Source organism: Lissotriton vulgaris, chromosome 1_1 (assembly GCF_964263255.1).
Source record: "Lissotriton vulgaris chromosome 1_1, aLisVul1.2, whole genome shotgun sequence".
Classification (NCBI taxonomy): Eukaryota; Metazoa; Chordata; class Amphibia; order Caudata; family Salamandridae; genus Lissotriton; species Lissotriton vulgaris.
Genome location: NC_141685.1, coordinates 1,941,135,369 through 1,941,152,390, shown reverse-complemented (window position 1 = coordinate 1,941,152,390; position 17,022 = coordinate 1,941,135,369). Strand labels below are relative to the sequence as shown.

General features: G+C 47.1%; 1 protein-coding gene across 1 annotated transcript in view; it reads left to right on the top strand.

Moving 5' to 3' along the window:
• The window catches only part of PPFIA2 (PPFI scaffold protein A2), a 1,928,138-nt gene that overhangs the window by 62,414 nt on the left and 1,848,702 nt on the right, over nucleotides 1–17,022 (top strand). The gene's annotated exons all lie outside the window — the stretch shown is intronic.

Here is a 17,022-nt window from a genome sequence, read left to right as displayed (position 1 = left end):
CACATGGTCTATATTTGGTTGGGGAGCTAAACTTCCATCATTACTTATGATACTGTCTCTGGTGGTAACATTACCATTATACTCCAAGAGTATTTTAGCCCCTTCTACGTTGTTGATTCTACCTTTCTCTATCATTATATCGAGATCATACATTGCCCTTTTTATTTCAGCAATTTTATCGTCTAGTTCTTTAATTTTGACCCCATGCAATCATTTACTCTAGATTCAATTGAATTTAAGGTAGTCTTAAATATATCTGCGATAGTATTTTCTAGGGTCTCAACCATCCCGACTACTTTAGTCTAATTCATTGGACTTTCAAAATCAGTTTGAGTCCCAAATGATTTATGAGATATGCCCATATGTTCTGCCGACTGTAGGCCCTTTATTCAACACCTCTATGCGTCCAGATTCCCCAGTTTTTTTGGTGTTCCTTTTCCCTTGCGGTGAATTCTTTTTAAAAACTTTTTTTGATATGACTGGGACCCCTTGCCTTAACCCTTGAAGCCTTGTTGATATGGATGGCGATAATCGGTGTCTTTCTTCGGGTTGCACATTATCACTAGAGGTATCAATTATTTTGGATCTACCTGGTAAGGGTGAAGTCAGTATGGTATAATTATTTATTGACATCTGCAGCAGAGCTGGGGCGTTTGAGTGAGACGACTCCTGGTATGTTGGCAATTTGGAGGGATCTAGTGACAATCTATGTTCTGCCAGAGCAATCTCATGTGATATAAGCGATTAGGCTCTTAAGATAAAATTATCCAGGGTCCCGGATATACACTTTTGTTTGCTCATTCTATTTTAATTCGCTTTACACTTCCTTCTACTCCCTAAACAAAGCTAGCGAATTTTGAATATACGATAGGTAAGATTTTCACTATAGACAGTATACAACAACCTGATTAACACGGGTAAATATCGATATACACCAATACAATTCCATAGTACAGTCACCCGTGCACTAAGTTAAAATCAATTAAAACACTATGGGCCCCCCTCTTTTTGTGAACACGTTTGCTACCTACTAAAAACAAAGATATATGTATAACCAATGCAGTACAGTGCCTTCCACGTTCCCTTGTTATCTACGGTGAGTGGGAGAAATAACAATAAATTTGGCATAAATGCCTCTTACCCAACACTCTTTTGGAAATCAGTTTGATTCTTAGTCGTTGACCAAGGGGGGTGGCTCAGCCCGGCCTCTACCGAGCTCGGACGCCTGCAGACGGCCCTCCCTTGTCCCGGGCTGATCCCGCACGCAGCGGGCGCCTGAGTCAGTTATATGCCACTTGCAGTAACCTGTGGGCGGGGCTGGCAGCCGAATGCGAGTCCAGGTGTTTTAGGTCAAGCAGGGACTCCTGGTACTTCGAGTCCCTGCTAGCGTTAAGCGCAAGTTCTTCTTCATGTCCCAGTCTCCCCCAAGGCACAGGTAGCAACAGAAGTCTAGGTAGGAACACTCCCTCCAGTTCCCAGCAACGAAGCGGCACCCGGGAAGCGGGTGCGGCGAGATATAGGCTTTAAGCAGCTTCTCCTCCCACGACATCCTCTGGAAACAAACAAACACCAAGGGCTCCTCTCCTAATAGCACGCGGATCAATCGGGCTTCATACCCTGCCACAACACAGCCGTAAATATTCAACATCTATATAACGTCCTGGGAAGGAAAGATACAATAGCGAAAGACCAGTAATACTCTCATTAGATGCCAAAATGGCATTTGACACAATCAAATGGCCATACCTCTTTGAGGTCCTACATCAAATTGGTTTCAGGCCAACATTTCTTGGGTGGGTTAAGCTCCTCTATACAGATTGTAAAGGCCAAGTTAGAGTAAACAACCGCACATTCCAGACGTTCCCGTTGAAGAAGGGTACAAAACAGGGATGCCCCTTATCGCCACTTATTTTCTCCCTGATGCTTGAACTGCTCGCAACCTGGGTTAGAGGTGAGAGATTACTATGAGGACTAAAATGGGCTGAGTAACAAGAGAATAGAATATCCCTATAGACTGATGACATAATGCTATATCATGCATCACCAGCAAAATCAATCAACAGAATTCTCCACATGTTCACGAATTTCGGTAAATACTCGGGCAATACTATCAACTGGTCTAATTCAGTAATTTACACATTCCGTGGACAGAACCCTAAGTTGCCACCAGACTGTGCAGCCGCAACTGCAGTTGAAGGAATCCGATATCTCAGTGTATGCATAACCCCAGACTCAGATCTCTTCTATTCTAAAAATCTCGCAACTTCCCTGCATAGATCGCAGAACGATGTGCAGCACTGGCGGAAACTGCCTCTGTCATTACTGATACTGCAGCGCTGTTTAAAATGCTGTCTTTACCATGTTTTCTATATATCCTACAGAACAACCTATAAGGTTCCTGAAACCTTAAAGTAAAGTCTGGGTCTTAAAACTGACTTTTTTTTTAAATTCCAACAAAGTCTCCTACCTGAATGCTTGGAGCTGATCAATCTGTCCTTATCTTTGGTGTCTATTCCCAAATCATGGAAACATGCCAAAATTGTTCCTTTGTTAAAAAAACTAACACTGGAGGTGTCTAAACCTGACTATTTCATGCCAATCTCTCTGCTCTCGTTCCTTGCTAAAATCATGGAATCATATGTCAACACCATTTTAACCCAATACCTGGAAGTTAATTTGATACTGGATCCATCTCCCGGCCTCAAAATATTACTGAGTATGCTTTGCTGGCGATTACAGAGTAGCTACGGGCTTCTTTGTATGAGGGCAGAACCTCGGCACTGATTTTGCTTGTTCTGAGTGCGGCCTTCGACCCGGTCGCCCACAAGATCTTGCTCTACCGGCTGAGGGAAATCGGCATAGATGGCAAGGCCCTCTCCTGGTTCTCGTCTTTACGGGCTGACCGGACCTTTCAATTCATTGCCCCCCTTTCTCCTCTCCCACACATCCGCTACGCTGTGGTGTCCTCCAGGGTTCAGCACTGAGCCCTACAATATTTAATATCTACATCCAACCTTTTGCTTTGTTGGCCAAAGCCCAGAAGATATCCTAGGTGTCATATGCTGATGGCACTCAGCTGGTGCTTACTTTCTCTAGCAACCCCAGTCAGGACTCAGCGAAATTTCAGGAAGATCTAACCGCTATCTCCGATTGGATGGCCAACAATTACCTCAAACTGAATTCCACCAAATCTGAAGTCTTCTTGGAGGGCAGGGATTCCCATCTCTGGGGCAGCCAGTGGCAGCCCCCTGCACTTGGTGCACCCCCATTGCCTAAATCTGTGGTCAAGAATCTGGGGGTATGGGTGGATAGTGCTCTGTCCTTTGAGGCACATGCTAAATCAGTGGCATGGACCTGTTTTGGATTACAACATGGCCTAAAGCCTATCCTGGGACATTACGATCCTCACACTCGGCAGCTGAATGTCCAATGCACTGTCATGGCTAGATTGGACTATTGCAACCCGCTGCTCTTAGCCTCCAACAATCAGTGAGCAAAAGGCTCCAACTTGCCCAGAACGTGGCAGCTCGTGCTCTGTTCACAAACCCAAAGCACTGCCACATCTCCGATCTCATTCACTGGTTACACTGGCTGCCAATGGCACAGATAATTTATTTTAAAGCTTTCTGTATTGTCCGTAAGATCTTTTTGGGCCTCTGACCTGGGATTTTGAGCGCTAAGTGCTCTCCTTATCTATGCACCCACGCCTTGTGCTCAGCGGATCTGCATCTGGCCCGAGTCCCTCGGGTACGCAGGGTCAGAGAGGGTTGCCGCTCGTTCAAGGCACTGGCACCTGCCCTCTGGAACTCTCTACCTCTAACTATCCGTAGCATCTCTGATCACTCGGCTTTTAGAAGGACTGCAAAGACTTGGCTATTCTCCAATCACTAAGCTGCCTCTGCCTCCCACCATACTAGACAGTCAGTGCTGGGACGCCCCATTGCTGGGGCAGCCATGCGCTTTATGAATATTTTTAACATAACATAACTGTGCAGCCACAACTGCAGTTGAAGGTTTCCGATAACTCCGGTACATATAACCCCAGACTCCGATCTCTTCTATTATAAAAATCTCACGACTCCGATGCATAGATTGCAGAAGGATGTAAGGCACAGGCGGAAACTGCCTCTGTCTTTACTGGGATGCTCAGTGCTGTTCAAAATTATGGCTTTGCCGAGTTTTCTATATGTCCTACAGAACAGCCCATATAAAGTTCCTAAAACCTACTTCAAAAACATAAACAGCGACATTAGAACACTTCTTTGGGACGGCAAAACGCCATGTATTGACACACATAATATATTTAGGAGTTGGTATGATGGTGGGATTGCACTTCCCAACCTATGACTCTACTACTGGGAGTCCCAACTAGTGGTTATCAACCACTGGGTGTTCCTACTCCCAGACAGAACCAGCATATCAGATGGATAGATACCAAATGGGGAAGGAAGGATATAACAGGGCCTTATACTCAAAACCCAAAATAGGCAGATACACTGGCCCCACTGCTGTTGCCATTGACTTCTGGCACCAGGCAAACAAAGCACTTGGTTGGCAAGGAACAATAACCCAAGTTACGCCACTGTGGTCAGCCCAACGTCTGGGCGAACTGGCCACACAGCCGGGATTTGATAAATAGGATGCCATCGGCATCTCCACTGTAGGTGACCTATGGAAAAGGGGGAAAATGCTCCTTTTCTCCAATTTACAAACAGAATACAACGCGAAAGCACTGGAAATGTTTCATTATATGCAAATCCATCACACCCTTACCACAATCATCTCCATACAAGGATGGGTGTCGGAGGCATCCCTGCTAGAAGACAGGCTACTATTCGAACCCATGAGTAAAAAAGCCATCTCAAAGACTTACCAACAATTTGTAATAATCAACCTGATCCACTTCAACATCTCTGCGGAATATGGCAGGAGGAGCTTGGGCCACTTGAGGATGACGAGTGGCAAACCATGTTGATGTTTCCCCATGAGGCAGCCATCCCACTTTCCGTCTCATTCAGCTCAAAATTCTACACATAACATACTTAACTGAAGCCACTCTCGCTAAAATAGGGCAAAGGGACAACCCACATTGTCTCAGACACTGTGTGGAAGAGGCAACATTTTACCATGTGCTATGGAGTTGCCCCAGCATAACACCAATTTAGGGAAAAGCTGCACAACATTTACAAAGAGCAATTGGGAAAGAAATTCAATTAACACCTAAACTGGGCCTTTTGAATATATGGGACGCCACAGATGTCTCCACAATAGAACAACAATGGGTCACATTGGGATTCACACTGGTTAAACGCAATATCGCTAGGTGATGGGGGGATCGGTGGCGCACTGACATTGAAGAGTTGGGCAAACGACATGGACATATGTATGATCGCCGAAAAGGAGGTTTTTAAAAACGGAGTCTGTCCCAAAAAATTGGACAAAAAGTGGGGTAAATGGAATCTATTTAGAGGAGGGATCTGTGTCTCCCATCAACTGAACTGACGGGAAAGGGTGGGGATGGATGCTGACAGCCCAGAGACTCTGTATCCTAATAGTACCATAGCCATGGTGTGGTTAACGAGATCTGTACTGAATGGTATAGCCATTACAAATCGTTATTATGACCTGTACTGTTTTACATTGAAATCAATAAAAAAAATCTGTAAAAAACAAGCAAAAAAATCGAACTTTCCCATTAATAAGGGTTTTTAATTACAAGTCATAAGACACCAAACTGGACTTGTCTCACTGCTCCCAATTGGCTGTTTCAGCTTATTAAATGTAAATCCAATGTTATCCTATGGTAGAGGTAGGCCTTGCAGTAGTGAAAAACGACTTTCGGAGTTTTTCACTACCAAGGCATGTAAAACTTAAAAGTACATGTCCTACATTTTAAATAGACTGCGCCCTGCCCTTTGGGCTGTTCAGTGACAACCCTAGGGATGACTTATATGTTTTAAAAAGGAAGGCTTCGGACAGGTGAAATGTTTATTTTGCTTGGTGAAAATGACAGTTAAAACCTTCAAACCCGGGTTGCAATGGCAGGCTTGAGACCTGTTTAAGGGGCTACGTAAGTGTGTGTCAGTCAGTGCTGCAGGCCCCCTAGTAGCATTCAAGTACATGACCTGGATACAGGTAGTACCATTTTAGTAGGGACTTTTAGGTAAATTCGGTGTGCCAATTGGTGTAAGCAAAGTCTACCATGTTTAATAGCTAGAGCACAAGCACTTTAGCACTGGTAATGTGTGCAGAGTATTGTTAGCCAGCAAAATAAAGTCAGCAAAAATTTTAGGGAAAAATCACACTAAGGATGCCCAGTCTAACAATCAGTGAATTATATAAGTCTCAGCTAATATTGTAGGATAATTTGCAATGTAATGATTTTTGGAGAATATTACGTTTTCAAACAAACCACAGCTCCCATCCATAATGTGGAGCATAAACATAGTCAATGGCACTGAATAGACCAATAAAAGCCAATTAGACCTTTTGCTTCCACCAAATGCACCACTCCACATTTAGTTTTAATATTAGAGCATTAGCTGTTTGTGAAAAATGTTTTTGTGGGTTGGGGGCTGGAGGGCGAAATCCTACTCAAGCAACGCTCACAATCCTTGTCAGGGTGAATCACAAACAATCTCTAATCTAACATTTGCTTAACCCTCTGGTAACTTCTCATGAAAGGAATCAGGATTAACTTGGAGGCATGTGTAAAGTATTTCTTCAGTACTTAAACAGTACCAAAAAATCTCAAACCAATATAGGAAAATAGAGAAACATGTAATAAATTATTTGACACCAAAATAAATAAAATTCAGTCAGCATAACCGTACATATGCAGTTTCTATGGTTTCATTAAAGTATAGCACCTAAAAGCACAGTGGTTAACTGGTTGTGCAAGGCCGGGCAAAAGTCTCAATTTCAGGTCGACCGTGATGGAGCCGGGGCAGAATACAGGGACCAAGCTAGTCCTGCTGAAAAAGTTACCTTCTAAAATCCAACTAGACAAGTTCTGTTCATGGTGGAGTAGATCACGAGGACCAGTGTGAGCATTGCAAATGGTTGTTGCTGTACTGCGAACAGGGGGCAGGGTGTTATGGATGATTGCGGCAGATGGTCATTACTGTAGCACAAATATCTTCTTGGGCATCATAGAAAGTAATTGCTGGAGATCCGCTTTGGGGGTTACAGCGGAATGTGGATGCTGTAGCATGAAGTGCAGATCTCGCATTGCTCGTCATCACTGGCTGTCGCAGTAGTGCGAAGAGCAGGGCTCACCAGAGTTTTTCATATTGGCGGCCAGCAAGGGTGTTAGAAATCAGGACCTGCTTGCATAGTCCCTCCCACTTTTGGCCCCATTTGAGACCCCTGGAGTCTGGTTTTATGACTTTGCGAGTGCCCTGGTCTCTGCTATGGAAAGGCCCAGAGCCAGTGCTTTGTTGAAAACACTCACTTCTATGTTGAAAACATAAGTAAAAACACACACATGCATTAGGGCACACTATGAATTGGGGGACATCTATGATTGGCATGACCTACCCTATAGGTCCCCAGTAGATAATAGGGCAGGGGGAGTTAAAACTAACTGTAAGTCCCTAGTATATAATAGGGCAGGGTAGTTTGAAAGGCCAGCAGCCCTTTTTGCACTTGCATGTGTGCACTGCCGAGGGCATTTTAAAAGCAGCCCTGTATTGCAGCACTTAAAAAAAAAATGTAAATTGTGCCCCACCTCGACTTTTGTGGTAGGGGCACTTAAAAAGTAATACTCTAAAGTATTTGTGCATGCTCAGTACCCCCAGGATCTCCCCTAGGTATCCCGGGTGGGGGTTAGGGGGAGTAATGGTATTATAAGCATGGAGCTTTTAAAAAGATTGCACATTTCACTTCCTGTTAACTACTTTTACAACCTTGGCTAGAACTGCACTAACATGTTCAAAAGCACTGGCTATTAGCATGTCTGTCAGGTTAAAACACTCCTTTTGTGGTAGTGAGCAAGAGATGATGTTTGTACGTCTGAAGAATGGTATTACAATTCTAAAACCGTTCAGTTAAATAGTCGCAACTGCAACAAATTATGTGGGCCAGAGATTCCTTCCAGTAAAGGTAATAGCGGCAGCTCATGGGAGTAATGCATGTATTTAAATTTTTGCTCTAGCTCGCCCATCAAACTGTTTTGGAGGAATACACAAAGGCCTACTATCAACTGCTCCTAGTCATCTGACCCAGGATACAGGCTGCAGGTACCAAATGTTTTGGACAAGAAAATGGCTTAAAATCCGACTTTATAATAAAAGAGAGTTTTAAATTCTAAATCGTCAAACACCAAACACAACTCAACGTTATCTTGTGGGAGAGGTAGGTCTTGCAATGATAGAAAACTAGAGTTTTTCACTACCTGGATATGTAAAACATAAAAATACATGCCCAACGTTTTCAATACATTGCACCCTGTCCTGTGGGCTGTTTATGACCTACCTTAGAGATGACTTCTATGTATTAAAATGGAAGGTTTAGGCCTGGAAAAAAAATATTTTGCCTGGCCGAAATGTCAGTTTAAAACTGTACACACATGCTTCAGAGGCAGGCCGGAGACATGTTCTTGAAGGGCTTTTTAAGTAGGTATCACAATAAGTTCCGTAGGCCCATTCGTAGCATTTAATTTACTGGCCCTGGGTACATGTAGTACCACTTTAACAGGGACTTACAAGTAAATTAAATGTGCAATTGGGTGTATGCCAATTTTACCATGTTTAAAGGAGGGTGCACAAGCATTTTAGCACTGGTTAGTAGTGATAAAATGCACAGAGTTCTAAAAGCCAACAAAAACGGTTTTAGAAAACAGGAGGGGTGAAGGCAAACATTTGGGGGTGACCCTGCTGTTTTGAATGTGGCTTCTCACCAATAAACCTCACCCAATCACTGCACTCCCACCTGGGAGGCAAATATATCATTACACCTTTGAATAATATACACTTTTGAGCATGTCTTACCACCCCTGGCGCAGCAAGACTTCAACACAAAACAAACAGCACCTTTTGAAATGGAGTTTTATTTAACAAAATGCAAAGACTATCACTTTTAGAATAAGGCTTGGGGTTTATTACATAATACTCTCTAAACAAAAGCTGTCTCAGATACCATATGCATTAGATTCAAATATATGTAGCAAACGTATAATCTAAAGGCATGAATCAATATTTATACTGATTAATAAATAAGCAATAACTGATTTAAGGTAAGATACACTGGACGTCCTGCAAGAGATCAGAAAGATATATATATATATATATAGAGTAGAGGATCACTCTGGATGTTCACCTCTCACACCACAAAGAAAACCCCTCAAACGATCACAGCCACTGGCTCACATCACAATGGCAATAATCATAAAACTCAATACATCACCTGATGCAGACACTGCCCACTTCTGGCTGGGGGAAGTCTTCACACAGCAGGGGATCAGAGCTCAGCAATCCGGGTTCAATCCGAGATAGACACATCTGCCCTCACTCGGAATCCAAACTTCCATTTCCACCAGACCAGTGGAGGCTCCCACTTTTAATACAAGTGGAAATGTTGGTCGAAGCTTCTAGCAAGCCTCGCCTTCTTTTCCCATCAGATTCCATACCACTCTGTGCCAAGGAAAAAGCATTGGTTAATCAGGCCTTTGCTATGACTTCGAGAAGGAGCCTGTACATTCCTCTGAAAAGAACCGGTTTCTACTAGCACAAAGAGTGCAGAAAACAAGTGTGAAAGCAAACTATGCCCTCTTCAACTCTGCAGCTTCGTGCCCGACAGAAAGGCCCAAAGCAAGATGGAATTGAAACGCATGATGACATGAGAGCATGTCAAAGGTAATAGTCAGCACTGCCATAAAGCAAGGTAAAGTCAGAAAACAGAATGGTCAAGGCCAATAGTAAAAACTAATAATGCTCACCAATGCACAATGCAATACACATTCCTGCACAACTGCACACCTTCAAATACACATCCCACACGCTCTGCTCTTGGTAAGACAGTTCAACTCTGTAACAGCTCCCACTGAAAGACAGCAATATTACAGAACAGAAGAGAAGCAGGCAAATGCAGATCCATCCTACATTAAGGCTAGGGTAAAATAACACACTAAAATCAATTAAAATGGTGGTAGTTGGAGGCCATCATAGGGTGCCCGTCTACAAAAGTGGCTCTTTCACTACACCTGCAAAGAGGGTCAAGTACAACACTATTCTATTGCAAGTAGATCAAAAGTCCCTTGATGTAGCATGATCAGTAGCTTTTCGTTTACCCAGTTATGAAGAAGTTGTAATATAACATGAAAAGATTTTCCCTGGTGCATCCAAAAGACCTCTGACATTAACTAGACAGCTGATCACTCTGACCTTTTTTGCCTATCGGTGCAATAAAGCTACTCCTCTGTGAAATGGTGTAGTGAGGGTTGAGAAGCAGACATTAAGCAGTCAAGTCAAAATATTACTCCATACCCGGAGAAAGTTTGATATGTCATATGTTTTCACTCTAGGCCTTGACCCATGTAGCTTTGGATTTCCATATCATAGAACTAATATTTTCTAATGGCTCATGGCTGATCATTGAAAAGCCATCCATGCTTTTATTTAGTGACAATTCTTTACTTAGAATAGGATTAGGTTAGTACGTTATTTTAAATTATACATACCATTATCCTGGATCAACTAAAATTCACTTTTTGTGAGAGATTTTGCATATTGTCCAGCTCAGAATTTGCCATAATGACCATTTTTTTGTGGACAGCACTTTATGGGTTTCGATCGGTTCATATCAATTGCGGAAATCCATTGAATCTCTTACACGTCTTTTATTTACATTCATTAGATGTTTATATTACAAAACTGAGAGTTACCAATCAAAGTACATCTTACAGGTTATTGTATAAATGTCTTGAAAGTAAACATTTTCAAGACCAAGCTGTTTATAAGGTCGAGCCACTGGACATCAGCTGTGTATAAAATGCTGAGATTATAATCAATAGTTGACATATTTGAAGGCAAATCAATCCCATCTTTATGGTTTCATCTAATTTTGTTTTGTTTATTGCACCCTAATTCTATGTCAGGACCGGAGGCTTCAGATTATGCTATATCTTCCTTCGCTTTATTAACATAAAGAAACCACAGCAGCTTAGGAAAAGATATAATAAGAACAAAAAAATGCTTTAAACATAAAGCATTAACGTAATGTTCAACAAAAATCAACAACAACTCCCAAGAGTCTCTTTGTTATAATCATAGTCCACAGTCCTTTGTCACTGTTCATCATCCCTATATAACCTGACTTCCCATCATCTTCCTCCTCTTTCTTCGCTGCTCCCGCAGCCAGATAAGTGTTTTTCTATTTTGTCTTCTTTATTGTACTTGATTGTCTTGCGGTCTTTGGGGACTCCTTGTGTGGTTTATTCCCTTTCAGAGTCCCTGGTTGCGGGAACGTTCTTCGTTCCTACGCGACTTTATTCCCACTCGTGTGCGGTGTGTACATAGACCGCAAGGGGGCGGCCTGTCGTCTCGCCGACCCTCCGGCGCGCCTCCGCAGTGCGAGGAGCCGCGCCGTGGGGTCTGCTTGCGCAGGGGCCGACCCTCGCGTACCCCTCTGACACCTGGTGATCCGGGTCTGTACTTTCACATTTTTTGACGCCCTCTGGGGCCTGTATTGCGGTTTTGACCGCGTGGATCGCCTTCGGGCGAGATCTGTGCACCTCTTTAAACAGTGTGTGGCCTAGCGCGCTTGAGGGGTACGTAGACCCGGTCCCGGCGAGGAGGGTCTGCGCGCTTGGGGGTTGGTGCAGCCCACCTGCCACGTCAGCTGGCCCAAAACGTGATCGCAGCCGCTGGGCCTGCCCACATTCGAGAACTTTCTCGGTTGCCGCCCTCTTGGGTGCCCCGCATTTGCCCTTGGTTCCGACATGGAAGGGGAGTATGAGGAGGAGGCCTGCCCCTATCTGCAGGATGATGAGTTTTATCAGGCGGTGGACAGCTCCATCTATCGTTGTGTGACGGAGGTGGTAGGGCCCATGGAGGACCGCCTTTCGGCCCGCATCGTGGAGGAGTGTGCCAAGCTGGCGGCGGCGCAGGTGCCGCCGCCCCCCGTTCTCCCGGGGACGTCCGGCGGGTTGCCGCCCGCTCCGAAGAGACCCCGGAGTGAGGGGCCTTCATCGGAGTCCCAGGGCGTGGATAAGGACGCCTTCGAGCGTCTTCGTGACGCCTTCCTGGCCAAAGCGACGGCGGTGCCTCCGGCGCCCTTGGTGGACCCTGGCACTTCGGGCGGTCTGTCAACAGCGCCCGCTTCCCCGATCTACGATTCTCCGGACTCGGATGACGACGGGGAGTCGACCCGATCTTGGCTCCCGGCGCCTTCGGGAAAGGAAATGCCCCGAGATGAGTCGGGCATGCTGGACCCGGACGAGATTGTCCACCCCCGTTCCGCGGCCTGGGCCCCGGGGGAGACGGTGGCGAAGTTTGTCGCGGGCCGGCTGCGCAAGCCCCTGGAGAAGGAAGCGAGGGGTTGCCTGCGCGGGGAATGCCCGCGGCCTACTTTGGAGGGGAAGGTGGCTATGACCCCAGAATTGGACCCCAAGATGGCCACCTTCCTGGCGAAATTCATGAAAGACCCCAGGAAGGGGATCGATCGGTCCTGGCGGGCCTGCCAGGACAAGCTGTTGGATGCGGTCGGGCCCGCCACGAAGATCCTCGACATGGCGGAGGAGGCTCGAGCAAATGGCACCGCCATTTCACCGGAGGTGCTCTCCAACTGGGCCCAGAGGGTGATCGTCTTCTTGGGCAACGCCAACTGTGCCCTGTCCACGGAGCGACGGCGGTCGCTCCTTATTAAACTGGATCCGAAGCTGGGGGACCTGGCCTCGTCGGAGGCAGGTGCGGTGGCCCAGGGTGGCCTCTTCGGTGAACCTTTCATCCGCGAGCTGGGAAAGTTCGTGAACACGTTCACGTCGCTGGACAAGGCCCAGTCCAGCATCAAGAAGGTGTTTCACCAGCGTTTTTCTGGAGGGGCCGGTCGCGGCAGGGGCCGCGCGATCGGCCGTGGTCAGCAGACCAACAACCGTGGACAAGGCTCCGAAAGAGGTCAGTACCAGACCTCGGCCAACTACACCAATTTCTACCCCACGAGGGGACAACGCTATGGTGGAAGAGGATTCCAGAAGAAGTCCGGACAAGGACATGCCCCCGGTGAGTGTTCTTTGCTTGGATCAGGTTCCGATTGGGGGGCCGGCTGGCAAGCTTTTACGGGGAGTGGGAGTTGCTCACTGCCGATGCTTGGGTTTTGCAAACTGTGAGAGGTTTCCATATAGAGTTTCGCGACCAGCCAGCTCAGGTGAGGCCCCCGCGCCCAATGGTTTTCTCAGATTCCGACGCGCGATTGATAGACGGGGAGGTCTCAGACTTGCTGCGCAAGGGAGCCATCCGCCTATCAACGCGCCACCCGCATGGGTTCCTCAGCAACGTCTTCTTGGTAGACAAGACGGATGGGGGCAAGAGGCCTGTGATCAACCTCAAGGAATTCAATGGGTGGTTGGTCTACCGTCACTTCAAGATGGAGGGAATCCACCTCCTTCGGGACGTGCTCCTCCCTCGGGATTGGATGGTGCGAATGGATCTCAAGGATGCCTACTTGGTCGTTCCCATCCACCCCCCTCATCGTCGCTTCCTACAATTCCTGTGGGACGGCAAGGTGTTCGAATTCACCGCCCTGCCGTTCGGTCTTTCTTCGGCCCCGTGGTGCTTCACGAAGGTCCTTCACCCGGTGGTGGAGTTTCTCAGAAGCCAGGGAGTCCGTATGATAGTATACCTGGACGACATCCTCCTCATGGGACAGTGCCCGGAGGTGCTGGCAGGACAGCTGCGTCAGGCTGTCGGCCTGCTTCAGAGGCTGGGGTTCGTTGTCAACGGCTCCAAGTCGGTCTTGGTCCCTACTCAGCAGATCACCTTTTTAGGTTTCGTGGTGGATTCGGTTCAGGCGGTTTTGAGCCTACCGAGTCGGAAGGTCGCAAAGATACGACACCTGCTTCGGCAGACGATCGCGAAGGATCGTGCGTCACTGCGCCATGTCGCCAAGGTGGTAGGCCTCCTATCGTCCTCCATCCAGGCGATTTTCCCAGGCCCGCTGCACTACAGGGCTCTTCAGCGCCTGAAGGCGCAGCATTTGCGCCGTGGGATGTGTTACGACCAGTGGGTTCCCCTCACGGACGAAGTGAAGGAGGAAATGTCGTGGTGGCTGTCTCACATGGAGGCATGGAATGGGCGAGCGATCTTCGGGTCGGCTCCGGACTTGGTCATAGAATCCGACGCCAGCAGGTCGGGCTGGGGCGCCCGGTGCGGGGATTTTTCCACCGGCGGCGCCTGGTCGTCAGAAGAACAACAATTGCATATCAATTGTTTGGAGCTCCTGGCGGGCTCCTTCGCGGTTCGCTGTTGGACCAAAGATTCGGTCAAGGCTTGTGTCCTGCTCCGAATGGACAATGTGTCGGCGGTCCGTTATGTGAACCACCTGGGAGGTCCTCGGTCCCGCGCCTTGGCGGATTTAGCGAAGGACTTCTGGGATTATTGCCTGTCTCGTCACATTGCGGTGACGGCGGAGTATCTGCCAGGCCAGTCCAATCAAGTAGCGGATTGGCACTCTCGACATCTCAGGGATGCCAGCCAGTGGAAACTGGATTCGGGAGTCTTCCGGTGGCTACACTCCCTTTGGGGCCCCTTCTCGGTGGACCTCTTCGCGTCCCGTCTCGACCACCAGCTGCCGCGGTTCTACAGCTGGAGGCCGGACCCTCTGGCGGAGGCCACGGACGCGTTCTTGCAGGATTGGAGTCGGGGACGGCCGTTTGCGTTTCCCCCGTTCTCCATGATCATGCGAACGGCGGCTCAAATACGCCGCCAGGGTGCGGACCTGGTGTTGGTTACACCGCTGTGGAGGTCTCAAGTATGGTTTCCGGTTCTTCTGGAACTTTCCTGGGATTTTCCAATCCTACTCCCCCTGTTTCCTCTGCTCCTGACGAGCCCGGATCAGGAACCTCACCCTCTCGTCATGCAGAACACTCTCCGCCTCATGGCGTGGAGGCTCTCAGGAGACGCTGGACGCTCCCGGGCCTTTCGGGGTCAGCTGAGCACTTGCTCTCCAAAGCATGGGCCGATAGTACGACGAAGCGTTACAGATCCGCTTGGCTTAAGTGGATGCGTTGGTGTTTACGAAGGGATTTGGATCCCATGGTCGCCGGCCTTGTTCCCGTGCTGAATTTCCTGGCTCATTTGGCCGACAAGGGTTTGGCGTATAGAACGATCAATGCTATCCGGTCGGCGATTTCTGCGGGCCATGACAACATCGATGGCCATCCGGTAGGGGAACACCCTTTTGTGTGCCGGCTTCTGCGAGCGGTTCGCCTCGCACTGCCGCCAGAACCCAGGTACTCCGTCCTTTGGGACGTCAATTTGGTTCTGAATCTGTTCCTGTCGTGGCCAGCGAATTCTTATCTGTCTCTTAAGGAGCTTTCGGCGAAATTAGCCATGTTGTTATGTCTGGTCTCTTGTAGGCGCGTCTCGGACGTGCGCGCGCTGGATGTTTCTGCACGCATTTTTTCCCCGGATGGGGTTACTTTTACGGTGGGCCGACGCACTAAGACGTCGTCGCGTTCCATTTCTTATCCAGCCTTTACTGACACTCCTAAGTTGTGTGTCGTGCAATGCCTCAAAGCATATGAGGACCTGACCTTGGATCTGCGCCCTCCGGGCGAGCGTCAGTTGTTGATTGCCCTGCGGAAGCCACACAAAGCTGTCTCCTCCCCCACTATTGCTCGGTGGGTGCGTTGGGTCATGCAGGAAGCGGGCATCAATACTTCTCTCTTTGGAGCACACTCCGCCAGGGGGGCCATGGCCTCTAAGGCATTCTCGGTGGGTGCTCGTCTGGAGGACCTTATGCGAGCGGCGGACTGGTCCTCGGATTCCACCTTCAAGAGGCTTTATTTTAAGCCAGTGGTGGATTTAGCTCAGTTGGTGGTAAGTAAGCTTTAAACTAGCATAATCTGAAGCCTCCGGTCCTGACATAGAATCGAAATTTGCCTAGCTTACGTAACGGTAAGTTTCAATTCTATTAAGGACACGGAGGCGAGGATTATCCCACCCGGACTACGGTGGTGTCTCTACCCACCCGTATGGCAGTAAGTAAAGCGTTTTCCTTTACGTTGTCAGTACTGTGTTGTTCACTGAATGCTCCTCGCCTTGTTGTCGCCTTTTACTGGGCCACCTCGCTGACGCTGTTCCTTTTTTGACAGGCAACGACGGTGCTAAACAGGACCAATGAGGCTTAAGCGTGATCTGCGCGAAGAAAGAGGAGGAAGATGATGGGAAGTCCGGTTATATAGGGATGATGAACAGTGACAAAGGACTGTGGACTATGATTATAACAAAGAGACTCTTGGGAGTTGTTGTTGATTTTTGTTGAACTTTACGTTAATGCTTTATGTTTAAAGCATTTTTTTGTTCTTATTATATCTTTTCCTAAGCTGCTGTGGTTTCTTTATGTTAATAAAGCGAAGGAAGATATAGCATAATCCTCGCCTCCGTGTCCTTAATAGAATTGAAACTTACCGTTACGTAAGCTAGGCAAATTTCGATTCCCCACGAGGCACAACCAGCAAAATTAAATTGTACTGCTAACAGCACACGATCTCTTAAATTGTCTTTAGTGTTTCCACGTAATGTAACAATCGGTGACACATGTGGGAATCGTGTATGGAATCCTTTAATGTATGGTTAATTAAAACCATTCCAAAAGGTAAATATGTCACAGTTCATATATAGTGCAATGTAAATAATAATGACAAGTTTAAAAAGAGATCAAATCTAGACCTTGTTAAAAGAAAAATGATTAAAGTGTGCAATTATGTCAAATTAGCACGTAAAAAAGTTGATAGTTGTGCCTCTATTTTAGCCCAACCCAGTCCAAGGCTTATGTTGTTAGAACCATCTAGACTAGAACTCTGGG